Source organism: Periplaneta americana, chromosome 15, assembly GCF_040183065.1.
Source record: "Periplaneta americana isolate PAMFEO1 chromosome 15, P.americana_PAMFEO1_priV1, whole genome shotgun sequence".
Taxonomy (NCBI): Eukaryota; Metazoa; Arthropoda; class Insecta; order Blattodea; family Blattidae; genus Periplaneta; species Periplaneta americana.
The window spans coordinates 8170820-8182496 of NC_091131.1; the positions used below are offsets into that span (position 1 = coordinate 8170820).

General features: G+C 36.3%; 1 non-coding gene across 1 annotated transcript; it reads left to right on the forward strand.

Moving 5' to 3' along the window:
* Positions 1-10697: 10697 nt before the first annotated feature.
* On the forward strand, positions 10698-10769 carry TRNAY-AUA (transfer RNA tyrosine (anticodon AUA)). Its single transcript has one exon. It is a non-coding gene; the product is annotated as a tRNA-Tyr (tRNA).
* The last annotated feature ends 908 nt before the right edge of the window (positions 10770-11677 follow it).

An 11677-nucleotide genomic window follows, 5' to 3' on the forward strand; every position in this document is an offset into this window, starting at 1 on the left:
GTTGTGACTCAACCACATTTGTTTGGTAAGATTTCAGTCAATCGCATAATATGTGAGACTTCAGTCACATCTGTGAGACAAGACTTCAGTTACATCTGTGAGACAAGACTTCAGTCACATCTGTGGCACAAGACTTCAGTCAGTCACATCTGTGACACAAGACTTCAGTCACATCTGTGGCACAAGACTTCAGTCACATCTGTGGCACAAGACTTCAGTCACATCTGTGGCACAAGACTTCAGTCAGTCACATCTGTGACACAAGACTTCAGTCACATCTGTGACACAAGACTTCAGTCACATCTGTGGCACAAGACTTCAGTCAGTCACATCTGTGGCACAAGACTTCAGTCAGTCACATCTGTGGCACAAGACTTCAGTCAGTCACATCTGTGGCACAAGACTTCAGTCAGTCACATCTGTGGCACAAGACTTCAGTCAGTCACATCTGTGGCACAAGACTTCAGTCACATCTGTGGCACAAGACTTCAGTCAGTCACATCTGTGGCACAAGACTTCAGTCAGTCACATCTGTGACACAAGACTTCAGTCACATCCGTGGCACAAGACTTCAGTCAGTCACATCTGTGGCACAAGACTTCAGTCAGTCACATCTGTGGCACAATACTTCAGTCAATCACATCTTTGGCACAAGACTTCAGTCAGTCACATCTGTGGCACAATACTTCAGTCAGTCACATCTGTGGCACAAGACTTCAGTCAATCACATCTTTGGCACAAGACTTCAGTCAGTCACATCTGTGGCACAAGACTTCAGTCAATCACATCTTTGGCACAATACTTCAGTCAGTCACATTTGTGGCACAAGACTTCAGTCAATCACATCTTTGGCACAAGACTTCAGTCAGTCACATCTGTGGCACAATACTTCAGTCAGTTACATCTGTGGCACAAGACTTCAGTCAGTCACATCTGTGACACAAGACTTCAGTCACATCTGTGGCACAAGACTTCAGTCAGTCACATCTGTGGCACAAGACTTCAGTCAGTCACATCTGTGGCACAATACTTCAGTCACATCTGTGGCACAAGACTTCAGTCAATCACATCTTTGGCACAAGACTTCAGTCAGTCACATCTGTGGCACAATACTTCAGTCAGTCACATCTGTGGCACAAGACTTCAGTCAATCACATCTTTGGCACAAGACTTCAGTCAGTCACATCTGTGGCACAAGACTTCAGTCAATCACATCTTTGGCACAATACTTCAGTCAGTCACATCTGTGGCACAAGACTTCAGTCAATCACATCTTTGGCACAATACTTCAGTCAGTCACATCTGTGGCACAAGACTTCAGTCAATCACATCTTTGGCACAAGACTTCAGTCAGTCACATCTGTGGCACAATACTTCAGTCAGTTACATGTGTGGCACAAGACTTCAGTCAGTCACATCTGTGGCACAATACTTCAGTCACATCTGTGGCACAAGACTTCAGTCAATCACATCTTTGGCACAAGACTTCAGTCAGTCACATCTGTGGCACAATACTTCAGTCAATCACATCTTTGGCACAAGACTTCAGTCAGTCACATCTGTGGCACAAGACTTCAGTCAGTCACATCTGTGGCACAAGACTTCAGTCAGTCACATCTGTGGCACAAGACTTCAGTCAGTCACATCTGTGGCACAAGACTTCAGTCAATCACATCTTTGGCACAATACTTCAGTCAGTCACATCTGTGGCACAAGACTTCAGTCAATCACATCTTTGGCACAAGACTTCAGTCAGTCACATCTGTGGCACAATACTTCAGTCAGTTACATCTGTGGCACAAGACTTCAGTCAGTCACATCCGTGGCACAAGACTTCAGTCAGTCACATCTGTGGCACAAGACTTCAGTCAGTCACATCTGTGGCACAAGACTTCAGTCAGTCACATCTGTGGCACAATACTTCAGTCACATCTGTGGCACAATACTTCAGTCACATCTGTGGCACAAGACTTCAGTCAATCACATCTTTGGCACAAGACTTCAGTCAGTCACATCTGTGGCACAATACTTCAGTCAATCACATCTTTGGCACAAGACTTCAGTCAGTCACATCTGTGGCACAAGACTTCAGTCAGTCACATCTGTGGCACAAGACTTCAGTCAATCACATCTTTGGCACAAGACTTCAGTCAGTCACATCTGTGGCACAAGACTTCAGTCAATCACATCTTTGGCACAAGACTTCAGTCAGTCACATCTGTGGCACAAGACTTCAGTCAGTCACATGTGTGGCACAAGACTTCAGTCAATCACATCTGTGACACAAGACTTCAGTCAGTCACATTTGTGACACAAGACTTCAGTCAGTCACATCTGTGGCACAAGACTTCAGTCAATCACATCTGTGGCACAAGACTTCAGTCAATCAAATCTGTCAGACAATATTTCGGTTAATCATATCTTTCAGGTAATACATAGATCAGCCAAATCTATCAGTAAGAGATTATCTAGGGGCAGCTAGTTCTAATCTAATGAAGTGTAGTGAATTCGAATTTGAAAAGACTGATCGATCTTTTCGATAGTTCAGTTGAAGCAAGCTCTGTTAAAACTCTCACTATGAGCTATTGGTTGGCATGAATGGAAGGCTGAACATATGTTTCTTTCATGAAATAAGGACAGCCGTCAATGCAGGCCTACTGTGCAACCTGGCCTTTCCCTGCAGGAACTGAAGAAATAAGAGGAAACCGCAGGCCGGTTAACAGGCAAGCACCTACGTCCGGCCTCAAGGCTACTTTGCAATCACCGTTGACTCGTCAAATAGCAGTGTCCGGGCGGAAGTACCTCATATGAGGAGGAAGCGCTTCTGTTTCCGGCTCTGTTAAGATTTGGGGTTCAGTTTCTAGCAGAAAACAGGGGCAATAACTTATTTTAGACTTCTTTTAATAAGACTGAGTTTCAACATAATATAAATAATTTTAAATCAAAGGGATTTAATTCACTCTCCAGTTTACACACGACAAAGGTATAATATTTATCAATAAGTCGTTTTTACAAAGAGAACTTCCTGAAGTACCGCTACATGAATAATAAAACGAAATAATTATGCAATTTAAGGGGAGAGGATGGTATTTTTTTTAACTTTTTTCCTATTTGGTGTAAAATATTAATTTTTTTGTATGTAGAGAGCTCATAGCTGTGGCAACTCAACCAAATAAAAATATTTTGAAAAAAAAAAAAATGTTTGGGGGCCCAAATTTGAAAAAAAAAAATATATATATACCCAATGCAGGATAGTACTAAAACCGATGTATCTAAACCGTTTTCAAAGATAGATTCAAACAGTTTTTGCAATGTATTTGCAAAAGCATGTTTTACAAACTGTAACAGAAATTCGATATTAGTCCCTACGTTTGTAAAATAAGCAATTAAAATTTAATAACAATTTTCTGATTTCCTTTCTTGCAAACAAACGGAAGTATTTTTGAAATGAAATCAATTAACAAAATTCTGTTACAGAGAAATGTTTCCTAATAGTCTAAAGAATGTGTGTTCTAAATTTCATGCATGTATCTTTAATAGTTCAGAAATTATATCCATTTTTGTTTGCAATGTATCAAAAAAAATGAAGTTACTGGAAACCGATAAAAGGGGGCGAGTGATTTAAAAATCCATAGCGCAGGAAGTTTAAAAATGACGTCTCAACATCCGATAAGGGCACAAATACCCACAAAATGTTATGCAATGCATTCCACACATATCAAAGAGTATTTTAAAGAAAAAACTTTTTTTTTAATTTAATTTACCGGAAACAACAATAAAAGTGGGCGAGTGATTTAAAAATCCATAACGCAGGAAGTTTAAAAATGGCGACTCAACATCCGATAAGGGCACAAATACCCACAAAATGTTATGCTATGCATTCCACACATATCACAGCGTATTTTAAAGAATTTCTTTTTTAATTTACTCATCTTTCACCAAAAAATACCATCCTCTCCCCTTAAATGAAGAAAACCAAAGTTATGAGTCATGGCCTTAGAGGATCCTTGTCAATGAGATGAAACTATTATTATTATTATTATTATTATTATTATTATTCAGATTTGTAATGCATTAGCAGCAAATTCCTATGTCCAAAACCTACACTCTTATATCCTTCCTCAAACCTTCTCTCCATCAACCCATTCTCGTTTTTGTAACCCTTTTTTCACACATTGCTTTATTCACTTCCTTCATCTATTATTTCGAGGTCTTCTTCTTCTTCTTCTTTCTCTTCCTCCATACGGAATTCAATCTAGTACTTGATTTGGCAACCTTTAATCTTCTTGGAACCTGGATCATTCGTCATAAATTGGTCGTCATGTGTCTGATTCGTCACATATTATATTTTCGTCATGGGACTTTGGGTTACATAATATGCTTTTGTCACAGGGTTATGTGTCACAAAATATTTCAATGGCTTTCATTTTTATAGCATCGCACAATTTTTCGATCTTTTATTTGTATAGCATCGAAAAACATTTCCATGGATTTATTTTTTGTAATATCGTAACCATGGTTCTTATTTTTATAGTGTGACAGACATTTCGATGGTTTTTATTTTTATAGTGTCACAAAGGTTTCCATGGTTTTTATTTTTGTAATATGGTAACCCATGCTTTTATTTTTATAATGTCACTAACATTTTCATGGTTTTTATTTTTATAATAATGTAACCATGGTTTTGTTTTTATAATGTCACAAACATTTCCATGGTTTTTATTTTTAAAATATCAAAAAAATGTCCATGGATTTTATTTGTATAATATCGTAACCATGGTTTTATTTTTATAATGTTAGAAACATTTCCATGGTTTTTATTTGTATGATATGGAAACCATGGTTTTTATTTTTACAGTGTCACAATCATTTTCCTGGTTGTTATTGTTATAGTGGCGCAAATATTTTCATGGTTTTTATTTTTATAGTATTGCAAACATTTCCATGTTTTTATTTTTATAGTATCGCAATACAGTTCTATGGTTTTTATTCGATACTATCACGTAACATTTTCATATATTTGTTTATTTATATAGCGTTTCAAAACGTTTCCATGGTTTTTATTTTTATAGTATCGCAAACATTTCCATGTTTTTATTTTTATAGTATCGCAATACATTTCTATGGTTTTTATTCGATACTATCACGTAACATTTTCATATATTTGTTTATTTATATTGCGTTTCAAAACGTTTCCATGGTTTTTATTTTGATAGTATCGCAAACATTTCCATGTTTTTATTTTTATAGTATCGCAATACAGTTCTATGGTTTTTATTCGATACTATCACGTAACATTTTCATATATTTGTTTATTTATATAGCGTTTCAAAACGTTTCCATGGTTTTTATTTTGATAGTATCGCAAACATTTCCATGTTTTTATTTTTATAGTATCGCAATACAGTTCTATGGTTTTTATTCGATACTATCACGTAACATTTTCATATATTTGTTTATTTATATAGCGTTTCAAAACGTTTCCATGGTTTTTATTTTGATAGTATCGCAAACATTTCCATGTTTTTATTTTTATAGTATCGCAATACATTTCTATGGTTTTTATTCGATACTATCACGTAACATTTTCATATATTTGTTTATTTATATTGCGTTTCAAAACGTTTCCATGGTTTTTATTTTTATAGTATCGCAAACATTTCCAAGGTTTTTATTCTTATGCCACAGGAAAAATATTATTTCTCGTGGATGAAGTGGAACTTATTGCTCACAGATATATCAGAACTTTGAACAATCGAAAATGAATATTCTTGTGACGAATCTGGTGTGGTGACGTATCGTCCTTAAGTGACGAAAAGCTCTGTGACAAAGTGTGGAAAATCATTACGTTGACGAAAGTTTTGTGACGAAAATCTCTAGAACCCACTCGTTTCACATGTCCAGACCACTCCAATTATCTGTAGTGTACATACTGGAAAATTACATTTTTCATATTTATCTTTTTTCTAACGACCTCATACTCTTTGACGTTTAGAATGTCTGGCTGTAGAATTTAAAAAATCATTTCCAATGATAATAATTTTGAGAGCAAATTTTTATTCATCCCCTAAGCTTCCGCTCCATATGTCAGTGTAGTTCGAACTATAGTCATATATTTTAAGTCTGGTGTCTTTAAATATATTTATTCCTATGATATCCTATTTAACATAGTTGTTGCTGATATCCCTTTATTTAGGACCATAACATATTTAATACCATTTTCTTGATTAGCTTCCTTACTCATTTTTTAAATTTATTACACTCTTTACTGAAACTTCTCCATTTTGCATAAATAAATCTCTAGTATTTTCACCACATCACAATGTTTGATCTGGTAGCAGTTTGTTTCATAGTATCTTTTATATATAACAGATTGCCAAGCTTTAAAGGCTTTGACTGCAACAACTCTTATCAATTTCACTATGCTGCCATCTAGCTACTGCATATGAAATCACGTTATAACTTTCATTTGAATTGCATGGAGCAACTGTACTTCCATCCAGCGATCGTTCCCAATCGACGCTGGCGATCCTGGTGGTTGTTCTCTTCCACATGTTACCGTTTTTAACATGGGGAAGGTCAATCTCTTATATATGTGATCAGGGATAGTATGAATTGTTTTAAGAACATTGTATACATTTAGTGTACCTCCAATGTTCCTAATGTAGCTAATTCCAATGTCACCAACAGTGACAAAGACCAATATTATACAAGATGTAAGCGATATATACTGTCAAAAATAATACAGACAGTGAAATTTAATTATTTATTATAATTTTATTTTTAATCTGTAAAATACCATGTTTTTAAGATTGGTAGTAGTCTATTTATTTGTTTACATTTCGATTGAACGTGAATTCCATTGCCAATGACTTTGCGTACAACACATACCAATACACAACAGAGTAACAAACGACTGCTTCAGCGTACGTATCGGGTCAAGGTATATAACAACTGTCTATTCTCTTTTTCAAAAACATTAGACTGACAAAACATATTTTTTTCTGGGAAAAACATTGACAGTTACAGAAAAACGTTATTTGACTTTTTCCTTCAGTTGTTTATGCTCTACCACCAGTAATTTTCGACAGTTTATATCGTTTACACCCTGTATAATAGCAGTTGATATTCACAGTTTTATTTTTTCAGTTACTAATTTTTTAATACGGGACGAAAATATGTCCCGAAGACTTCTTTTGAGACAACGGCACACATTAGAAGAAGAAGAAGAAGAAGAAGAAGAAAAAGAAGAAGAAGAAGAAGCGATATCCCGTATTTGCGGGACGTATGTCCGAAGCCTCTTGGTATTGTAAATCTGCATTTAAGTGAAAATTCTAAATACAGTGTATATTTTTTGTAGCGTCAAATATTTTTTCTTCACACTTGATAGAATGAGAAAATCACAGCGATAGATAAATCTCTACCTAAACGGACTCTCATCCTCTTGATTTGCAGCCAGAAACATGAAACCAGTTCTTCCATCGAGGGAAGCCTACTTCTGGCTGTTCTATTCTTTACCGCTTTAGCCACGAAATCGCAGTAGCAGCAGAAGCGAGCCCGTGTTTACTGGATTTCCTGGTTTAACGTTCGCTATAAATAGCGGCCGAGTAACTCCAACAACGGATCACCGGGTCCGAGCACACGTGGGTTCGAAGTGCAGCAGGTGACGCGTGGGATGACAACGCTTTTCAACTTTTTCCCTCGTTATCACAAAAACACTTCCACGTGGGGTGCGAGCGTAGCGTAGGAGTCCCGACTTCAAAATATGACGAGTCCAAAAGCTGTTGTTTAAGGTGGACGCGTTGGGCCAGATGCTCCAGGTCCTGAACCACCATGAACACGAAAAACGTCTCTTCAACTTTATTTCGTCTTGGCTTCCAGAAGTCAAAAAGTTGGTCCATATTCAGAGCTACTTACACAACGTCAGATGTAGGCAGTAACTTAGTGGTCGAAGCCATCTAATAAGGACGTAGTGCTCCACAGCTAATCCATGCGAAAAGTGTCAAAATCATTAATTCATTGTTGGTTACATTTTTTTTATTACACTTATGCCACATTTACAATCTGTCTACAATAGACAATAAGTAAATATTATAATAGTAATATGAGTTACAAGAGCGGTATGTTGACGTTTTCATGTTCGAGGAAAAGATTGGAAAAGCGAAACGTAGTTGAGCTTTTTTAATTTCCGAGAACATGAAAACAAACATACCGCTCGTGTATCGTACATTATTTTGTGCGAAGATCGTTTATTACATACCTGAAAGAGGAATTTCTAATTAGTTGCAATGAAATCTCCATCTTGGTTTCTGTTCAATGACGGCAACTTTGGAAAACAAATATATCTATCTTCAACATTGTTCCTATGAAATTTTTTCTGTATTTACTATACTGCAGCAGGCCGTGATATACGTCTGTCTTTTTTTTCCCCCAGTCTATGATGAGTCTGGAATCTTGTTGATTTTTTCAAGGCTTCCTTAATGTTACTTGCATTAAAATGCAGTAACTTTTGTGGTGATGTAGAGTTTACTTAATTTTTGCAAGTATTTAAAAACAATAATTAACAGTGCAATTTAGGTGAAATTTCAGTGGTAAGTTTCCAATTTATGATTATTACTATAATGAACGTCTTTAAAAATAATATGTTAAAAGCCTAAAGCAGTAAAATGAATATGACGCTTAAGCGGTAAGAATAGGGAAATTGTTATGTGTGTTACGTTGGGAATGCTGAATGTGGTATTTCACACTTACCGCGTATTGGTTTTGTGCGGAAAGCAAGCAAATACGCACGATCTCGCACAAAAGAATATGACATGAGTGGAGATGTTATCCCATGACAACACTCCAAAAGAAAAATAACAATGTTTTTAGCTGTAGTAAAAATGAATGGAAGGTCAAGAGCATTGGTCCTTTTAAGTCTTCTTACTGTTTGACTATTATCCAGCAAATTTAATGGTTGATGATTCGGATGTTAATTTAATCGGTGCACGTATTTTTTGCTGAATTTAGAGATTTCTTCTTTTACAGTTGAAATGTTTAGATCATGATGAATGACATCATTACGTACATACCATGGTGCAGTGACAATGGAACGTAACATTTTGGACTGATACCTCTGCAGTATTTCAATGTTTGAGTTGCTAGCAGCTCTCCACAGTTGGATGCCGTATGTCCAGATTGGTTTTAGTATGACTTTATAAACAAGAAATTTATTTTCTAATGACAGTTTTGATTTAGGTCCCAATAACCAATAGATTTTTGATGTTTTAAAATTTAATTCTTTACGTTTAGTTTCAATATGTTTACGCCATGTTAATCGGCGATCTAAATGCATACCTAAATATTTAACATCGTCTGCTTCAAGAAGTTCTTTGTTGTACAGTGTCACAGGAGGACAGTTTTCAGTTCTGGTTCCGAAAGTAGCATGAGCTGATTTGTTTTCAGTCGCTTGTATTCTCCACTTAATTAGCTAGTCTTCTGTTTCTTTCAATTCATTCTGCAGGTTTGGTTACATTTAGATTAAAAACAGTTATTTTCAAAAAACAACCACTGATATGGAAGGAACCGCAGATGAAGTTGTACGCCGATATCAACTTGCCCGCGTTAATTTAGGGGGTTATTCTTTGAGATGTTTCAAATAAAGAAGTTAAATAAAATTTTATTCGTTTTTACTTCCTTTTGAGATAAAAACTGTTTTATATTAAATAACTCATAGCGTGTTCTGGGAAAGCCATTGATTTAATTCCCAAACTGTTAAGTGAATTTAAGAGAGCAGTGTATTATGATAAATTATTGAAAGAATTTTAGTTTTTTCCTTTGAATGTGCAGAAATTTGAAAATTTAAAATAAACATTTGAAATAAAAGAGTGGTAAATTACTTAGTTATGTGTTAAAAGGAAAAGTGGTAAATTACCTAGTTATGTACTGAAATGAAGACTAATTGGTAAATTACCTAGTCATGTGTTAAGATGAAAAGTAAGTGGTAAATTACCTAGTTCTGTATTAAAATGAAAACTAAGTGATAAATTGCCCAGATATGTGTTCAAATGAAAACTAAGTGGCAAATTACCTAATTATGTGTTCAAATGAAAATTAATTGGAAATTTCCTAGTTATGTGTTAGAATGAAAATTAAGTGGTAATTACCTAGTTATGTATTACAATTAAAAGTAAATAATAAGTGAATTACCTAGTTATGTGTTAAAATAAAAAATAAGTGATAAATTACCTACCTATATGTTAAATTGCAAAGTAAGTAATAAATTACCTGGTTTTAAAATATGAAAGTTACAATAACAACTACATTCTTAAGTGATACGAAGTGTTAAAAGTGTATATTATTTTAATGTACCGAAGTACATATAATATTTCCATGCAGATATTCTGCGTCATCATACGATGAAAGAGTAATGGAATGGAGAAAAATTCTCTCCGGCGCCGGGATTTGAACCCGGGTTTTCAGCTCTACGTGCTGATGCTTTATCCACTAAGCTACACCGGATACCCACCCCGGCGTCGGACAGAATCGTCTCAGTTTAAGTTCCAACTCTTGGGTTTCCCCTAGTGGCCGCCCTCTGCACTACGTCATAGATGTATATGAACCTAGGACTGAAGTCCACACATGTGCTGAGGTGCACTCGTTATGAGTGACTAGTTGGCCGGGATCCGAGACGATTCTGTCCGACGCCGGGGTGGGTATCCGGTGTGGCTTAGTGGATAAAGCATCAGCACATAGAGCTGAAAACCCGGGTTCAAATCCCGGCGCCGGAGAGAATTTTTCTCCGTTCCATTACTCTTTCATCGTGTTAAAAGTGTGTAATCAAGATGTATGTTACTGTTTATTGTAAAATAATTAGTTAATTAGGGCCTACATAATACTGCTGATGTGCTCTAAAATAAATTTTGCAAGATACAGTATACGAGTATATATCTTTTAAGGGGGGAATGATAGGTGTCCCTTTTTGGGCTAATGCAATTATGATTATCCTATTTTTGGCGTTTCTAGGGTATCTTTCTTTCATTGCTAATGCTATGGTTTTATCGCAGAACATATTCATAAAGTTTTTTTTTTTTTATTGTAGCTATTTAATACTGTTCCATTTCGTTCTAGATCTTCTTCACTGTTTGCCAGAATAAGAGGATAAAACAGGGCCGGCCGCACATATCCTGACTCTTGGTTGATAGATAAACGAATCGCATCTGGCGGGAATTAAACCTGAGTCCGCAGGAAGCACTGTCACTTGACCTACTGACGACGACATGACGATGACACTCGAGAATGGCGGTTGCTCTTGCTGGATTTGAACTGTGGAGTCAAACTTGGGAAACTGTTCGCGGTATGCGGGCGGAAGGAAGTGCGGCACGCAGGGTTGTCTACGTGCGAGGGGCCCATTACAACGGATACCCGCATACAATATGCCCGGAATCGAGGTCAGGCCGGGTGGGATAGCAACTGACCAGGTGGGGGCAGACAACGGCGTCTACGTTCATCTCACACAGGGAGACTAAGTTAACATTTTCATTAATATTAACATTAATATTTAATAATGATGTTTACTTAACTTTCTATCCTTATACTGCTTTTTTGAGGCTTGAAATTAATGTAATTTTCCCTAAGGTAGGTTACTAAGATTTCTAAACAATATATCTGACTGCCACTTTACCGGAAGAATGGAAAA